Genomic DNA, 18,046 nt, shown 5'->3' with positions numbered 1-18,046 from the left:
CACTGGACCTGGGGGTAATAAGAGAGTAAAAAATTTAATGTGCTATGTAACTTTACTCTGTTTTTCTCCTATCTGGGACTCGTGTGAGTGCATGAGTGTGTTTGTATATATGTCTGTACATATATGATGGATGCATGTCAGAGTTTTGTCCTTCTGCACTTGCTGTAACAGCGCAAGGATACAACATGTTATATATCAAGCATGAACACTTGTCTGCCCCCACTGTCCCAAAAACTTTACATTTTGTCTAAAAGGAACAATTCTACATTTTACCATTATATCCCTTACAAAAAAATAACCATGGTTGTATTATAGTAAAAGTGTGGTAATCATGGTAAATTGGTGTATTGATTACCAATCCTGGCCTGAACACATGAGTTTACCACAAAACCTATGGTGTTTGTGTGTGTATGAGTGTATGAGAAAGAGTGAGAAATAGAGAAAGTAAAATTTCATATCCAAGCATTTTCATCATTTTAGGTTGTAGCCAAAAGCAACACATTGTTCTGCAGTGTGTGTGGACATAAGATGGACTGGAAGTTGACTGGAAGACACAGTATACGTCTATAAAAATGCAAGAAATGCATATGCAACACAGTTACACAGTAAAAATCTGCTTCTTATAACCTGTTCATGCCAGCCTACACAACACGTGTTCAGTGTAGATAATGTGTTATAATACCGCATCTTTTCAGATGAGGCTTGTGCTGTGTAGACGGACACAAATGTGTACAATTTCAAACTAAGTTCAAATAATTAAATATCAAAGTGATGAAAAACTTATTTGAGATGAAAAAGTGATGAAAATACTTATTTTAGAAAAACCTCTGGGGGAGAATAGAATTTCCTTCTCTTATTTCATATTATCACAAAAATGAATGGCACTTTAATCTATAAATAGTCCTATATCATTGGTAAATGACAAATATTAACCATAAATTATGTCTATATTACTTGCAATAAGGCTAAAGTAATCATCTGTAAACAATATTACATAAATTTGTATGACTGCATTGGTTTAAGATACGAATAATACAGTGGGTCCACTAGACCCACAAACATTGTCTAAGTAACAGAAATATGAACACCACACGAGGGTTAAACGATTAATCTAGCGATTATTTTTTCTATGCATCGATTAATCTAACGATTCATTTTATCAGTCCGATTCGACTTTGATTCGATTCGATTCTCGATTATCTCCCCATTAATTAACTAATAGCAATTTATACATGTTGATTTACATATCTGAATGTAAGCATTTCAATATATGTTTATTGCTCTTAAAATGTCAAAATAAAAAAGACTATACAAGTGCAAAATAATACATTCTTAGTCAGAGATAGCATTCAATAAAGCGTTTGCAGCCCATAGCCTACTGTGCAGTTTAGTAACAGTTTAAAAATCTCAAGTTCAAATGACTTTATTTTACATGCATTTATGAGCAAAACCTCTTCAATGTGCCTTTTGATGGTCAGTGTAATTTTTATAACTTGATTTGTTTAATCCACATTGTTTTCGTGCTGTTCTAGTCCATGTAATGACAGATATAAACACAATTAGACTTAAGAAGCACATACATTATTAAATGTCTTTCTCTTAAGTTTGTTAAGATAGATGAGGACTCATTTACTGCTGTACAGAGAGTAAATGAAATCGCAATCTTCTGGCAACAGTGTGTTTTTACATATTTCATTGCTTTCTGTTAAATTGCTCAAAGTCATGATGATCATTCATGATTTTATGGTAAAATGACACTTTTTCGCGTCAATCCACGAGCATTTAAACCATAAACAAAGCACTTTCACTTTAATTGAGCGTGAGCAGCGGAGCAGAACCGACACAGAAACGATTGCAGCACTGTTGCTACAGAGCAGCGAGCTTGCGCTGCTCATGCGGCGGGGTGCATGCTTGTTAACATGGGCGCTGAAAAAAACGCGCACTTGCTGTGTGAAACCGGGGTGGACTGAAGCCACTGGCGTTGCTACTACTCTACGGCGCCGTCTTTCTGGGTCTGACGAATCGACGCGCATATTTTGCGTCGACGTATTTTTGGCGTCTACGTCGTCGATTACGTCGACGCGTTGTCCCAGCCCTAATTAGTACTATATTTTTAAGCATTTATATATATATATATATATATATATATATATATATATATATATATATATATATATATATATAATTTATTTTTTTTTTTTTTTTTTTTTGATCAACAAGAAGTGGTGATGGCGTAGTGGATAAGACACACGCCTTTGGTGTGAGAGACCCGGGTTCGAATCCACTGTGACACACCATTGTGTCCCTGAGCAAGACACTTAACCCTAGTTGCTCCAGAGGCGTGTGACCTCTGACGAATATAGCAATTGTTAGTTGCTCTGGATAAAAGTGTCAGCTAAAGGAATAAGTAAGTAAGGAACCACAGAAATTTCCCGGTAAACTTTTTTGGTCCCACTCCAACCCTGAACGTGTGTGTGTGCGCGCGCGCGCGTGTGTGTGTGCGTGCGTGTGTGTGTGTGTACCTGGTAATTATCACGTTGTGGGGACCAATTGTCCCCACAAAGATAGGAATACCAGTGTTTTTGTGACCTTGTGGGGACATTTTGATGTCCCCATGAGGAAACAAGCTTATAAATCAAAAAGAATGATGTTTCTTGAAAATGTGAAGTAGCAGAAGGGTTTTTGTGATGGTTGGGGTTAGGGAATGGGGTAGGTAATGGGGAATAGACTATACAGTTTGTGCAGTATAAAATGCATTACGTCTATGGAATGTCCCCACAAAACATGGAAACCAGAATGTGTGTGTGTGTGTACCTGGTAATTATCACGTTGTGGGGACCAATTGTCCCCACAAAGATAGGAATACCAGTGTTTTTGTGACCTTGTGGGGACATTTTGATGTCCCCATGAGGAAACAAGCTTATAAATCAAACAAGATGATGTTTATTGAAAATCTAAGGTCCAAGAAAGTTTTTTGTGATGGTTGGGGTTAGGGAATGGGGTAGGTAAGGGAAATAGAATATACAGTTTGTATGGTATAAAATGCATTACGTCTATGGAATGTCCCCACAAAACATGGAAACCAGAATGTGTGTGTGTGTGTGTGTGTGTGTGTGTGTGTGTGTGTGTGTGTGTGTGTGTGTGTGTGTGTGTGTGTGTGTGTGTGTGTGTGTGTGTGTGTGTGTGTGTGTGTGTGTGTGTGTGTGTGTGTGCGTGTGTGTATGTGCATGTTTGCTTTTTGTACAAATGGATTTTGGTTTTTTATCAAATAGTATTTTAAATGACTCATTTTTGCTTGTGTTTACAAAGCATTTTTACAATGCCTGTTACATTCAAAGCTTTTCTGTTTTCACTGTCACAAATTTAAAGAAACACTTTGTAACCTTGTGCATCTACAGCCGTAAATAGAGAAACGAATGGTTAGAGATATGTTAGTGCCTTCTGGACCAGAGGGCATTTCTATTGATGCCTTTTATTATTCATGTGATTGCTTTTTTCTTTTTTGGGGGGCTGACATGTTAAATTAAGCATGTGGTTCAACCATTAGAAAATGTGTTCAGAGCTTTTTTGCATTAATTCAGAGAGCACCATCTTCTTTTTTATTTATTTAGTAGCCATATACAGTATTGAAAATAATTAAAAGTACCCCTTTAAAAGAAGGGCAAAAGGGCTCTGTATTATTTTTGGTCTGCCTGGGTTTACAGATGAGCCTCGGTCTGGACCAGCTACAGTATATTCAATCTCTCAAGCAAAGAGAACAACACAATGTAGCGTATGAGGAATGAGTACAAGACCCAGACCAGAGAGGTCCGAGCTCCCTTCAAACAGATGATGCATTAGTGGTCTTAAAGGAACAGTTTACCCAAAAATAAAAATGCTGTTATTATGCATTTTGTGTATTTTTTATACCAAAACAGAATTTTAAAGAAAAAAGCCATCAGCTTTCCATCACTAAATGGCACTACTTCAAAAAAAAAAAGTGTTGATCTGTTTATAAGTGAGCGATACAATTATCTATTTGGATCTGTTTTTCAATGCAGTACAAGAATTTACAAATGTGTCACTTTATATACTTACCAAAACAATTCAGATCATTATCTTTCTAGCCAAGGTGCCATTTACACCTGGTATTAACATCTGTCTTGTGTAAAGTGATCATGCTGACAGCTTTTTGGTGTTAACTGCGTCCAAAACATTTTGAAATCTGATTACTCCAACTGCATTCAGAGGTGTTAGAGACACTTATGCAAACACATCACATCTGTAGTGTAGCATAAATGCTAATGTGTCCTGATACATCACAGACAACCTGCTCACCTAACGCATAATCACTGTGTCAAAAAAAGGTTTTAAGTTGTCAGCCATAAAGAGCTTAAAAGGAAACATTTTAAAATACATGAATATACAAACATATTTTCCAACCCATACAACAGGTCAGGTGATGCCACAGAAACGTATGCCTTAATGTATTGTGGGATTTAATCTGAATGATATTTGGCCATTCTTGTAGCTCGGTTAGGACATTGAAGTGGCATCCCAAAGGTTATGGGTTTGATCCCAGGGAATGCATCCAAAGGGTCTGTCAGATGCATAATGTAAGTGCAAATTTAGCAAATTAAATATTGAAAAAATGTGGGGAAGGTAGCGTATAAACAAACTTGCATTTTTATTGATAGATGTGATCAAGTGTCACTACATTACACACAAGCAATTAAAACTGCTGTTTTTACGTCAGCTAGAGGGCGCTACACAGGGCTGGACTGGGACAAAAATTTGGCCCTGGCATTTTGGCCCAAACCGGCCCACACTACATACTGTACACTGCAAAAACTGATTTTCAAGAAAAAAAATTCTTAGTATTTTTGTCTTGTTTTTAGTAAAAATATCTAAAAATTCTTAAATTAACATGCTTTTTCTTGATGAACAAAATGACCCAAGAAAATAAGTCTAGTTTTTGACCAAACATATCAAATTTAATTGATTTTGTGCATAAAACAAGCAAACAAATCTGCCAAAATCACTTAAATTTAAAAATTTTGGTCTAAAAACTAGACTTATTTTCTTGGGTCATTTTGCTCATCAAGAAAAAGCATTTTAAGAATTTTTAGATATTTTTACTGAAAACAAGACAAAAATACTAAAAAAATTTTTTTCTTGAAAATCATTTTTTGCAGTGTATAATTACAAATACCACCCATCTTTGCACGCCTTTAAATTTGTATAGCAATAGCAACTCCAATTCCATAAAAGCACTAAACCTAATTAATAGCAGGTAGAAAAGAGTGAGAGTTGACACAACAAACACTTCTAGAACGTGTTATTTATTAATGCAATAAAACTGTATAATCCACACTTATGAATCCTAAAACAAGCTTCATGCAATTGCCAAAATTTGCCATTGAATTGCTGACTTTTTACAAAATACAAGTGCTGCTTACAGTAATATTGAAAACTGATTATTACTTGCAGTACTTACAGGAAAGTATTCACTACATTCACTGAACTAAACTTGTGTGATTACACTAATAGAGATTTTTAACATTATCTGTCAAGTGTCAAGTTATACAATAAACATATCTTTTTCTGTAAGCAGATCTCCCAGATCTCCTGGATTGTTTGATTTTGCTTGAAGAGAAATTATACGTTTTGAAACAGACAATCAATGAAAAATCTACGAATCAGATACACTCTCGTAGTCACAGAGCAGAGTGCAATTATTTTATTGCAGCTTTATCACCATAATTTGTGTTTTTGACTCAGTTTTATCAAGGGGTATCCATCTAAACTTGTGTTTTGAAAGCAGTTCTGCTTACCGCAGTCACTACACTCACCCTCGTCTCTCTCCCTTTCCTCACTGAAACTTTTCGTGCTGGTGCTGCCAGTGCCACCACCGCCACCATCATCACAAGCGACGCAAGTTGAAGGTCCTGCTGCCGCTTTTTAAAACATTTTGCAGCGCCTGCCTGAAGGGCTTGCTTTAGTCGCGCAGTTTTTCTGCGCCTCCCTTGCGTTTTCTCTCTCTCTCTCTCTCTTTCTCTCTCTCTCTCTCTCTCTCTCTCTCTCTCTCTCTCTCTCTCTCTCTCTCTCTCTCTCTCTCTCTCTCTCTCTCTCTCTCTCTCGACACGTGAACTGACTGACGATGCACGCTCGCTTGCACAGAGACCAAAGCGGTGATTGGCCCAGCTTAATGTCATTTAAAAAAAACAAAAAAATAACCAATGGGCTGCTGCTTAAATGTGAGTGGGCCGGTCTATCTAGCAAAAAAAAGGACCATGACTGTGCTGGTCAGTCATTGGGCCAGCTTAATGTCGTTAAAAAAAAAAAAAGTGCTGCTGCTTAAATGTCAGTGGGCCGGTCTGTCTAGAAAAAAAGACGCTAACTGGGCTGCTCAGACAAAGATAGTGAGATGTATCGGCCCAAAAAGTACGTCGGCCCACCGGGAAAGTGCCCGGTGTGCCAGATGGCCAGTCCGCCCCTGGCGCTACACTTTAAAATGTTCCTATAGATCAAAATAAAATGCTTCAATGTTCAATTTGCTTGAATTAAACTTCTTTAAAGGTCCAGTGTGTAGATTTTAGCGGCATCTAGCAGTGAGATTGTGAATTCACTGAAACGCATAAAGATGCTCTGGTAGCTGCCACAGGACAAACATGTTGTTTAAGACAAAATACAGTAGTAAAAAAATTTTCTCTGTAGAGCAGTTTGCCCGTTTAGGGCTACTGTAGAAACATGGCGGCACAAAATGGCGACTTCCATGTAAGGGGACCCGCGGTGTATGTAGATAAAAACGGCTCATTCTTAAGTAATAAACACATAACAAGTCTTTATACAACACTGATAATATAGTTATGTGTATAATATTGCATTTCTGTCATTAGATCCTTCTTAATGTTACACACTGCACCTTTAAAGGCAAGTCAGTTTACTCAATAGCCATATTTTTCTTGTTCATAACCAAACAGTAAAAAACTTTGTGATTTACAAAATGCATTTATATAAATGAAATTATAAACTAAAGGTTCACATTTGTTCAAAACTTGAGTCTTTTTCCTAACAAACTTTTTTAATTCCTGTTTTATTGCCTCTGGAATAGCCGTTTAGTGTTTTTGCAGTAAAACAAATGTGATTTAAAAAAAAGATTAGTAAGGACAATTTGTTTCCATTTGGTTACATAAAAATTCTAATTCTGTTTTTTGCCCAACTCATTTGAGTATTAAATGTTTGCTTGCAGGAATACAAAAGTCCCTTTGTATTCCTAAAAAGTCTTTTCAATGCTCACAAACACTCATTGTTAGAGTCACAGGAGATAATTACATTACCTGAATGCATAATTCAGACCAGTAAATTAAGTTCTTAATAACCATCAGAAGAGAGGTCTCTGTATTACTAACTGACATACAGATACACCCTCAGGGATAAACCAAGAGAGTTTGAGGGTGTTTTGACAACAGCGTTAACGTTAATTGTACAAACTACTGAATTGCAGGATGCATTATCACATCTATTAAGAATGTCAAACTCTAGGTGAAGATAAATAAGATTGGTAAAGAACTAAGTTTAGCACTTACTCCATTGTGTTTGCTGCTGGGAGAGATTTTGGGTACGAGTTTACAGAAAAGTGCATAAATCTGCTCGACCTGATTTTGCCAAGTAAAAGATGTTCCTAGATCAGCATAGTTTGTTGACAATGGAAAAACATTTCTGTAGAAGAACCTAATCCAAACCCTAAACATTGCTAAAACCTAAATCCCTAAAATTAGAGGAGAATGACAGGTAAATAACAATGATGTAAAAGCACCAAACCGTGGTTGTTGGCAATGTAATTTCTTTGGGTGCATCCCAATTTGAAGGCTGGATTCTTCAAAAGTAGCAGACTTTTAAGGTGTGGTACATTCAAAGTCAGTCTTTGAAGGATGCAGCTTTCTAAATCCACAAAGCGAATCAAATGAGATGGTCTAGCCAAAGGAGGGAGTTTCGTCACCTGCTGTAAACGCCCACCGCACATAATATTTCAGACTTTAAATAATAAATATGAAGCCAGATTTGTTTATTTTTTATTTTAGAGAATATGATGCAATGATGCAGATTAACTTATTCCCGGCCAGCCTTTTTTGGGAAGTTGACTGCCAGTATTTTTCTTTGATTTTTACAAAAGTTTCACAAAATGCCTTTACAAGAAAATTTTCTTCAAAAAATATATAAACATACAAATATATCAAATGAAAAAACAAACTCTCTTCATTCAAAGAAACAAACATAACAGGAAAAAAAACATTTCTTCGTATTTATATTTTTTCTTTGCTTATAAACTCCTAAATATGGGTAATTTTCTTCAAAAATAAAATTTTATTTAGCAAAAAACTGAAATAACAGCATTTTGTGAAGGAATATTGTTAAAGATCAGATTTAGAACGATTATCAAAAACATGTGTGTAAAATTAATACATATTTTTTTTTGCTTCAGTTTCTTTATAAATTGTTTAAGTGAAAAATACTAGTGGATAATCGCGGTTTTATAGCCTGGTCCAACCAGACTCTCGTACATTCATTTCATTTGTACAGAGAGTCTGGCCACGCTCCATTGCAAAGCATTACTTCCGTTAAGGAGGGTCCATTGTTGAAGTTTAAAACTATTGGATCTGCCCAGAGTCACTCAGGATCTGCCAAAGCCAATCGCTAACGTGTGGTCGTGACGTATATCATGCACCGAAACCGTCCGGAAACAAGTCAGAATAATCAGACAAACAAAACTTAGCAAACCTGGTTCTTGCTCTGGCTTTAACTTCTGTATATTCTGTAGTTTTGCAACAACGGACCGAATAGCTTTTCTCACGTCTTTCTCCGCTGCCATCACTGAACTACAACTCAAACGGACGCACAACCTCAACGTCATCGTTCTTAGCCACCCCCATCTGTTCGCTGATTGGTTCTGCAGATTTTTGCAGGAGAAAACGAAACTCTATAGAGAAATCCCAGACGTACTGCTGAAGCGAAATGAAAATTAAGCGGAAGCACGTAGGAGGGTGGAGCCAGGCTAGCGGTTTTACAAATTACCAAAAAACTCATCAGAAACACTTTTTTTCATGCAAATGTTTTCTCTTAATTGAAGAGATAATGGCAGGGAAAAAGTTAAACTATCCAAAATTATATCAAATTTACCAACCATAGAAATATACAAAAGTAAAAAGCGATACACACTATTACAGCAATCAAATTAATTCACATCATTAAAACATAATTTATAAAAAGTAAAACTGTGACTTTTATTTTACTACAGTTATGAATGTTTATTTTAAAATACCCAGACATCACAGGCAAGCATTAAATCTTTGGATAGCCAAGGCTGTAAAGGATCCTTCATTTTACAGGAAATAAAGGGGGTCATTTGGAGGCCACATCTAATGGCTTTTGACAGAGCCTCCAAATTGAGATAGTGTTCATTGCAGCACGGTGAAGTCATTGACCTTCGGAGGATGTAGCCTTTAAATTGGGATGCACCCAGAGCCACTAGCAGCATCAAACGAAATAGAGTGCCTCAGGGATGACATATTTTTGTAGGCCAATAACACGAAAGTTAGCGGGACACTGGTTCCTTGGCCAAAAAGCCCATTCACCTTTCCCATAGATTTTTGGATTATTGCAAAAAAAATAAGCTCTGGGTAAAACAAAAGTTACTTTACGTGAAGGCGTAAAAAATGGACCATACTTCGACCTTTAGGCTACAAGCAAACTAGGCATCAATGTCATCACCATCAAACTTTATTAACCACATTTAAATATGTTTCATGATAATGAAATACTCTTAGAATGAATGTTTGTTGGGAATTGTGCGCATGTTGCATTGTGTTTGAGATCTTCATGCGTGATGACGTTTAATGTATACCTGACAATCTTTGTAGTCCCATAAAGCAACTTGTTCGCAACCACCCTTTTAAAGACACTTTAAAAGTCTCAAGTGGGGGTATTATATGTCGTAATAAAACGTGAAAATATCTTGGGCTTGTGTTAACCCAAGATCTTATTTAACCAATCCCCATTCAAACCCATTGACTTTCAGATGATGGAACCGAAAGTGCTAAAATGTTAATTTGCTTCCATGTTTGCCTACAAAAAATATGTCATCCCTGCAGCACTATATTGCAAAACTTTTCTGAGCTCTCCCCATCTGCTGTTCGCCAGACAGACATGTCGCCCAAACCGCACACCATTGAGTAAGTATTGCTACACGGAGTTTAAACAGACATCTTTTGGTACCCCCAAGGAAATCCAAGTGCAAATAAATAACTTCCTTCTAGCTGTCTGTGCATATTAAGCTGGACGTATTAGGCAACAAATAGTAGAAACCCTAAAAACTTAAATAAACTTGTATTGTTGATTGCTACCATAAGTAAATTTAAAGGAAAGGTAAAGCGTGTAGATTTACACTTCTGTATACATTGATCCATTTCATATGGTTTCTTCTCTGTTGAATGCATTGATCTGACATCTGTGACTCTGTGTCCCTGCTAGCCTCCAAAAACCACTTCACATTAATGTGACAATGGAACCAGTAACAGGCACTGGCGGATGGCCCCCGAGGAGATGAAAATGGGCAAGACGCTAGCAGGTGCTTATGTTACGCCTCTGTATAAGAGGAAATAGAAAATATGACACGGGCTTTGATTTGTCTTTTTGCTTTAGCTGGTTTCAACTGTATTTCCAGTGGCAAATGGTCACATGGCAACAGCAGGTTACGATGCAATATTCTACGTCCTCTTGCTTTGCCTTGTTCTGATATTACTTCATATACAGGCATGTCTTTTCCCACTTGACGAATAACTTTGTGAATGCAATCCTCCCAATGATTTCGGAGCTTCCCTGATCCGCCCCTGGGTGTCAAATTCCTGACGAGAACCCGGTCACCCTCGTGCAACACAGAACTCTTCACTTTGCTGTCATAATTTCTTTTACTCTTTTCTGCACATTTTTTCGCATTTGCCGTTGTGATTTCATAAGCCTCTTGCATCTGTTCTTTCCACCTTCTCATATACTCCTGATGATCAGCAGTCCCAGTTTCTGGTGTCAAGCCAAACAATAAATCCACAGGTAATCTCGGTGATCTCCCAAACAGGAGGTAGAAGGGGGAGAAACCTGTTACTTTACATCGAGTGCTGTTGTATGCGTAGATAAGCTTGGGCAACGACTCTCTCCAATCTGATTTTTGCCTCTCTGTGAGCGTCCTCAGCATCTGCAGTAGCGTTCTGTTCAGGCGCTCCACCTGCCCATTACCTTGTGGATGGTACGGCGTTGTTCTTGAGCCCATTACTCCACAGTTCCTCTTCAGCTGTGCAAATAACTGATTTTCAAATTCCCCTCCCTGATCATGATGAATCCTCAGGGGGAACCCAAACTTCAGCGCATAATCATTAAATATCTTATCAGCAACAGTTTTTGCAGATTTCGATGTGGTGGGGTAAGCTTGTGCAAAGCGTGTGTAATGATCTACAATTAACAATATGTATTCATATCCACCTTTACACTTGTCCAGGTGTAGAAAGTCAATGGATACGAGCTCGAATGGCTGAGTGGTGACAATCGGCGTGAGTGGAGCTCTTGTTTCTCTACAGGGTTTTTTCTGTTTAAGGCAGGTACAGTTTTGAGTGACATAGTATTCAATCTCTCTCTGCATGTGTGGCCAGAAAAAGCGATCCCGAACCAGTGATGTTGTGCGCTCCACACCTTGGTGTCCCATGTCATTGTGGAGCTGTCTCATAACTGTTGACTTGTATATTTCAGGGAGAACAAGTTGTGTCTTGGTTGCAGTCTTTCTATGAAGTATTCCATCTCCGTCAAAGCTGAGCTTCTCCCAGTAACGAAGGAGACACCTGCTCTGTGCACTGAATGTTTTTAACTGCTTTCCTACAGGTCTTTCATTTGACAGTTTACAGGCAATGATGGGGCCAATATCTTTATCATCTTTTTGAGCTTGGCAGAGAGCTGCTCTTGAAAGGGGCGTAGGCATGTCTTCATCCGTTTCCGTACATCCAGTAGCCATAATGGACCAAACAGTGGGTGAAACATTCATTTCCACCGCTTGTACTGTTGTTTGCACAGAAGGGGAGGACATTTCCTCTGAGCATTCTTCAATCATTGTCTCTATGTCACAGGGCATTCTTGAAAGGCCATCAGCATCACAGTTCTCCCTGCCCGGCCGATATTTTATTGTTATGTCAAAGTCCGCTAATTCAGCAACCCACCTCTGTCCTGTTGCGTTCAGCTTGGCCGTTGATAGCACGTATGTGAGTGGGTTGTTGTCCGTATATACAGTGCAAGATGAACTGATCAAGTAGTCTCGAAAGCGCTCTGTAATGGCCCACTTCAAAGCCAGAAATTCAAGTTTCCCTGAATGTAGATGGTAGTTTTTTTCTGCTTTCGTCAGTGTGCGAGATGCATAGGCTATTACACAAAGCTTCCCATCCTGCTCTTGATAAAGCACTGCACCCAGGCCTTGCTGTGAAGCGTCTGTGTGTAGAATGAATGATTTGTTGAAGTCTGGAAATCCAAGTATTGGTGGCTCAACCAGACAGTCAATCAATCTCTCCAATATGTGTTGATGTTTTTCAGTCCATGTTATTGGCTTGTGTGATGGTGTCCCTTTAAACTTTCCTTTCACTCTTTTTGTCCTGGCGTTCCCGTCCTTCTGCTTATCTGGACCAGGGTCCAATTCCATTAGTGCATAAAGAGGGTTGGCTATGCAGGAGAAGTCCTTAATATATTGCCTGTAATAGCTCAGTAGCCCCATGATGGCTCTCAATTCTCCCACAGTCCGTGGCCTTTTTTCCTTTAAGGCCCTTACAGCCACAGTATCCGCCGGATCCATCTTACTGCCCTCAGCAGACACAATGCGCCCCAAGTAGCGGACCTCACGCTTAAACACTTCACACTTACTTGGTTTCAACTTTATCCCATGCTGTCGTAGCCGTTGTAACACTGTTCTCACATTCTCAACGTGATCCTCGAAGGTTCTACTGAAGACCAGGGTGTCGTCTAAATATGGGATACAGATCTCATCCCTCAGCCCCTCCAAGCATTCTTCCATACAGCGCTGAAAGGCAGCTGGAGCATTCATTAGCCCAAAGGGGATCCTGATCCATTCATAAAGACCCCATGGTGTGACAAAAGCGGTTATGGGTCTGCTCTCCTTCGCCATAAAGCCCTGATGGTATGCTTTGCCTTGGTCCAAAAGGGAGAACCACGAATTTCCTCCTAGGCCATCCATTATGTCTTGTACTCTGGGGAGGGGCTGGCGGTCAGGGAGTGTCTTTCTGTTCACTTCACGAAAGTCTATACACAGTCGGAGACTCCCATCCTTTTTCCGAACACACACGACTGGTGATGCGTATGGCGAGTTAGACTTCTCCACCCAACCCTGAGCGATGAGGTCATTCAAGTAGTCCTTCATTTCCCGGTAAAGTGGCTTAGGCACAGAGAGGTATGCTTTTGCGACAGGTTCAGTGTCTTTCAGGGAGATGCTGAGTTGAAGTTTTTCTATACAACCAATATCATCCTCCGTTCTTGAAAAGGAAGCACATTCCTCTCGTAACATCTTACTCACTACCTCACGTTCTGACTCACTGAGGTGGTCCAGGTCCACAGGTGGATCCCAAACATTGCCTGTAGTCTGAGTGTTATCAGTTCTGATGTGATTTGTGGTAGCTGAAGGTGGAGGGCGGGGCCCCTCTAGTATAGAGGCAGGATAGGCTGCTTGGACCTGCTGGACAGTCCCCATTACGGTTTTCCCTGCTAACATCATGTCATGATCAGTAATATTCTGCACACTTAAAGTAATAGAGGGTTTTTTGCTGCCCTTATTTACTTTCACGAGCATGTCACATAGTTCGAGTCCCTCTGTCCAGCGGGGGTTTACATCTGGCTCGAAGAGAAGTATGTTGTCTTCATGTGGGGAATCCATATTTACATGACACTCAACTCTGACTGATGTGTGTTTTGGTATATTAATCCTCTCCCTTTTTGTCTTGACTATATACTCATCCACTGGTGTGGTGCTAACCTGCTCTACAACGGCAGTTACCTGCTCTACAAAAGCCGCTGCTTGCTCAGGAAAGGCTGCCCTTACTGTTCTACTTAACCCTTCCCTGTCAGTAGTGTTTAACTGTTTCAGTTCACTGTCGATGATGATCTTGATCACATTAGATCCAATGATGGGTTGAACAAGCTTTCCACCCTTCAATACCAGTGTGGGAACAATAACTTCTGTGTTGGATGCAGCCCCTGAAGCTAATCTAAAAGTTACCTCCACCCAACCTGTGTATGGCATGCTCTCCCCATTTGCTGCCTGTATGTCAAAAGTCTGTGTTATATCCAGAATTTCTATTATGTCTCTTAATCTTGCATCTGGCAGGTATGTTTCTTTCCATAGCTCATCAATTATGGTCACTTGGGAGCCTGAGTCCCACAAAGCCTGAACACGTTGGCCTTGGATAAAGCAATCAACCATGTGCTTTCCCCCTACCAATGGCGCCCTTTTAGCCTTTCTTTCACTTTCTGGAGTGGTGTTTGTAGTCATACATGAGAGTGCTTGACATTCTCTTTTGTGTGCTGTCCCAGTATCGACTTGACATGGCGTAGAACAGTATTGCATTTTCTTACAGGATGCACCTTGCTTTAGAATTAGTTCTTCACCCCCATGTCTCGAATCCACACATTGCTGGGACATCGTTGTATTACTGGTCACTCCCTGTCCCGTGCGAGTGACCTTCCCCCATTTAAAGGCTCATCTCCAAACTGTCTCCGTCTCCTTGCTCGACAACCCGCCAGAAAGTGCTCGCTACTGCCACACCTGTAACAGTGTGTGCAATAATCTTCGACTCCACTTTGTTGACTACTAAAACATTTTCTCCTTTGGCCACGATCTGATGAGGGGAAGCTGGGCTGTGGGGCGAACCTTTGCTGATACTGAGCAGTTCCCTCTCGACGTCTGGGGTCCGCAGTATACCAGTATCCCTGTGCCGGGCCCTGCACTTGCTGACCTGAAAATGGTCCTGATGCACCATCGGCCCCCCCTGCTGGCGGTGGTGGTCTAGGCATGTGCTGGGGCTGGTGCATGGATTCCCTAATGTGAGAGACTTCAGCTTTGAGATCTTTTAACAGAGCCATTTCAGCTTTAATTTCCTCAAGTTGAGAAAGGACAGACGGGGAAACTTTAGACTTTTGTTGGGTTGGTGGATTTTCATTCTTCTCAGCCAGAGCATCGCTGGACTGGACTGAATGGATGGTAACAGGTTTTTGCTGTCCTGACAATTTTTTCTTGTTCTGCCTCTCGGTCTCATAAGCACATGCTGTATTCACTCGCTCAAGCAACAGTTCATCAGAGATGTCAGCTTGCTCCAAATAAGGCTGAAGATCCCGCCTGATGTTGTCATTCTGCAGGCCAGTCAACACTGTGTGAAGAAACATCTTCTGCACTAAACCAGGGTCATATTGGAGACCTGACTCAGATTCCTGCGAAGCGAACAAAATTTTTTGTCTCAGGTCGAAGGTGCGAATAAAGAAGTTCTGTGGGGTTTCTTTGATACCCTGCACCTCTGAGGTTAACTGCTTATAAAGGTCGGTTGCACTTTTCTCTTGATAATGACATCGCAGTATTCGCCGCAATGTGGGTAAGGTCAGGTTGGTTTTGCCTTCTAAATAGCTGCGGAGTTGCATGCCTGGGGATATCGCCCTTATCACTGCATCTACTATCTCCAGTTCTGGAAACCCTTTGCTCAAACCATGTTCAATTTGACGTGCTAAACTTGAAAAAGTCAGCTTATCTTTCTGACCGGGCTCACCGATTTGACCAGCTATCTTAAAGTCCTTTTGCCATGGGTGAGGTGCAGGACTATGGGCTACACTCTGTGGTACTTGTCTGGTTGGGGGGTATGCTTTTAATTCCTTTTGTTTCTGGCTTAAGGTTTTCATTTTGTTTCTGTGTGCTTGCTAGTTGAAGCTGCAGGGCTTTAATTCCCTCCAATATTTTTTCCTCCTCCACATTCTGTTGCTCGCCTACTTGCTTTGGTGTTTCACCTTTATCAGCTATCTGGAGCTCAGAAAGTTTGTCTTGAAGATAGAGTAAGTCAGCCATACCTTTATCCTCAAGCTCGTCTAGCTCTTCTCTCTGTATGTGGTTTGAAATTAGTGTGATGAGAGCAGTTCGGCCCTTGTTGGTAACATGTTCAAACTCTGCTCCGGCAATGATTAGATAGTCACACAGCTCCACCAAACTTTCTCGAGGTAACAGACACAGTGCCCTTATTACCTCAAGCTGTAACTCCTCTAACCCTGTCGACTCCATCTCTCCAGCTGAGTGTGTGTGTTAGCAATGAAATGGTACCTTTCAATCTTTAGGTAGTAATAGCAGCTCTCCTGGTATGCAGAAATACCTCAGATTACATGCAAGCTGCCCAAGACGATCGGAATACCACTGTCGCTGATTCACCAGCTGCTTTCTGATGCTCTGGGTTGTTTAAAAGGGATGTGTGACGGCTGGGGACATCTGTTGGAGACGCCGAACCACGCTGCACACCAATCCCAGCGGTGCCTCCAAATGTTACGCCTCTGTATAAGAGGAAATAGAAAATATGACACGGACACGATGCAGCTTCAGTCACGTCCAATGTTGTAATGGACGAACGTCAGCCGCACGCTCCGCACACAGGTTGAACGAGGCATTAGCAATCAATCACAAACTGGTGATTAAACTTACGGCAAAAGAAAATGAAACTCATGTTAACAAGCAAACACTGTATATTGTAGTTTAAAGTGCATTTCAACAAAGTGTTATTGAAGTAAATAAAACATAATTTTAACACATCTTCTTTTTATCGTATTCATCTCTTTAGCCTCTTTTACTCAAACAGCAATGTATGATTGACACACAGGCTGAACTAGGCATTAGCAATCGATCACATTCTGATAATTAAACTTACAACAGAAAGAAGTGAAACTTATGTAAACAGTCAAACACTGTATATTGTAATTTAAAGTGCATTTCCACAAAATGTTATGGAAGTAAACAAATAAACAGCATTTTAAACACAGATTTACAAAAAAAAACAATGCATTACTAAACTACATTTAAAGTATCTTTTGACTTAAATCAACCCGTTCAATTTATAACATCATTTATTATCATCCTTACACTTAGTCCTGAAGAAACCTGAGGTCAGAATATTGGAAAACCAACACTGCCAGAATACCTGTGGAGTCCAGAAGAAGTGGCACGATGGTACAGAAAATTCACATTTTAGCCTTTCTTCCAGTATGATTAATAAACCATTAAATCACTCAAGCATATAAATAAATGTGATTAATCGTTGATCCGCCCTCTTAACTAGACTCTTAAAGGGGGAATAATTATGATAATTGCTTCTCGCTGTATCTCTCACCTGAGCGTCAGTAATGTCAGGGGATAGTGAATGCTCCAGATCTCTGACCAAGCTTCATTGCCCTAGTTGTGTGTGCCATCAGCCATCTGTCTGTATTAAAACCTTGTTCATATTGTATCTGCATCTCCCCACGTGTCTGTAGTGGTTGGTTAGGCGTTAAGTAGTGGTTGCCTTAGGTCAGGTTATGCATGCATCACTACAGCTAAAACGATGATTCATGTCATTCTGTTTCAACAGATGGGTACAAATTGGTTTTAAAGGCGCAAAAGAGGATGTTTTTCACAGACTGAGAATCCAGAAACGGTTACTGAGTTTTTTTAATGAGCGCATGCATAAGAACAGCCTCCCTCCTTCATGGCTCATTTCTAGTGAACGCCTTCCAAAACTCGTGCATGAATATTTGAACACGAGTGTTTGTTTACCACCGGCATAAGCTGTGTCGCGTCAGTGGATTCATTATGTGAAATGATATGATAATAAACACATAAGACGTAAAGTTAGATCATTTGACGCTACTCCCATTTCAACTAGCATTTAGCAGACTGGTCACTGCCTTACAACTACAGTACAAGAACAACGTCAATATACCTGAATAACAGTACAACAATAATTATTCCCCA

This window comes from Paramisgurnus dabryanus, chromosome 8 (assembly GCF_030506205.2).
Source record: "Paramisgurnus dabryanus chromosome 8, PD_genome_1.1, whole genome shotgun sequence".
In the NCBI taxonomy this organism is placed as follows: Eukaryota; Metazoa; Chordata; class Actinopteri; order Cypriniformes; family Cobitidae; genus Paramisgurnus; species Paramisgurnus dabryanus.
This window is presented reverse-complemented; position numbering follows the sequence as displayed.